Source organism: Fragaria vesca, linkage group LG2 (genome assembly GCF_000184155.1).
Source record: "Fragaria vesca subsp. vesca linkage group LG2, FraVesHawaii_1.0, whole genome shotgun sequence".
Lineage (NCBI taxonomy): Eukaryota > Viridiplantae > Streptophyta > Magnoliopsida > Rosales > Rosaceae > Fragaria > Fragaria vesca.
In genome coordinates this window covers 4594989-4596668 of record NC_020492.1, presented here as the reverse complement: position 1 = coordinate 4596668, position 1680 = coordinate 4594989, and the positions used below count along the sequence as shown (strand labels likewise).

Here is a 1680-nt window from a genome sequence, read left to right as displayed (position 1 = left end):
ATTGGTTGTCGGTGTATCTCTCATCTTCTCAAGAAGTCTAGAAGAGTGTATGTTTATGTATTCAGCTCTCAGTAGCCTTGGTTAGACAAGAGAGAAGAGAGAAGAGAGAAGAGTGTTTTACTGTGATAGGAGAGAAAGAGGACAGCAATCCTTTCTCTGATAAGTCTTCTTGTGTTTTGTATCCAAGAGTGTTTCTCTTGAGAGTTTTCCTCTAGTGATCTAGAGAGATTGGTGGCTGTAATCCCATTTATCATAGTGGAAGTTCTTCGGAGATTGTCTCGTGGTTTTTCCCTTCACACTGAAGGGTTTCCACGTTAAAATTGGTGTCTTTGCTGCTGTTATCTGCTGTTGTTATTTGTTTATGTTCTTGCTGTGTTTTTGCTGTGCAATTTTGGTTCATATATTTTTGCTGCATAATCTAGTTCCTCTCCCAACAAAGTGGTATCAGAGCCACTGGTGAGTGGGTAAAACCATGGATGTCAATACAAGCCGGATGGTTAGCTTGAATGGGAGGAACTACATGATCTGGAAGGCAAAGATGGAAGACATACTCTATTGCAAAGACTTGTATTCTCCAATTGAAGGTGAAAAGCCAGAGACGATGTCTGAAGATGATTGGAAGAAGCTGAACAGAAAAACCATTGGAGTTATACGGCAATGGCTCGATGACAACGTCTTCCATCATGTTTCGAAAGAGACCACAGCTCTCACATTATGGAGGAAGCTTGAAAGCTTATACGAAAGGAAGACGGCAGCCAACAAAGCTTTTCTGATTAGAAAGCTTGTTAATCTGAAATACAAAGAAGATACCTCAATCAATGAGCACTTGAATGAGATGCAGAGCATTGTCAATCAGCTCTCCTCAATGAATATGGTTCTTGATGACGAATTACAGGCGTTACTACTTCTCAGTTCACTCCCTGATAGTTGGGAAACATTGGTGGTCAGTCAGCAACTTTGCCCCGGAAGGTGTTATGTCATTTAGTCAAGTGACTAGCAATTTGCTGAATGAAGAGGTGAGAAGAAAGTCCACAGATTCTTCATATTCTGAGGCCGTGGTTGTAGAAAGAAGAGGAAGAGCTAAGATCCAGAGGCCACACCAACATTTTCATGGTCATGGGAAATCAAGAAGCAAGTCTCGGTCAAGGAAGGATGTTGAATGTTACCATTGCCATGAGAAGGGTCATTATAGAAGAGAATGTAGAAAAATGAAGAGAGAAAAGAAGAAGGAAGTGAAGGAAGATGAGTCGGACACTGCTGCGATTTCTTCAGATGGTGATATTATAATATTATCAGAGTCTCTAGAATGTGAAGAGCTACTTTCCGAATGTGAAAAAGCATGTCTGAGCCTTTCAAGTGAAGGAATGACATGGGTTGTTGACAACGGTGCCTCCTTCCATGCTCCTCCTCGGAAGGAATTCTTCTCAAGTTATAGAGCAGGTGATCTTGGCTTAGTGAGAATGGGAAATAAAGGCGTCTCAAAAATTTTGGGAATTGGTGATGTGATTTTGCAGACAAATTTAGGCTGCAAACTTGTGCTCAAGGATGTAAGGCATGTACCTGATCTCTGCTTGAATTTAATTTCAGTTGGAAAGTTAGATGATGATGGCTACATGAATCTACTTGGCTGTGGAAAGTGGAAACTCACTAAGGGCTCCATGGTGATAGCAAGAGGGAGCA

General features: G+C 41.3%; 1 protein-coding gene across 1 annotated transcript in view; it reads left to right on the top strand.

The window, feature by feature from the left end:
- LOC101302603 overlaps positions 1 to 1680 on the top strand; it is a 4379-nt gene that overhangs the window by 1906 nt on the left and 793 nt on the right. The window lies entirely within an intron of this gene.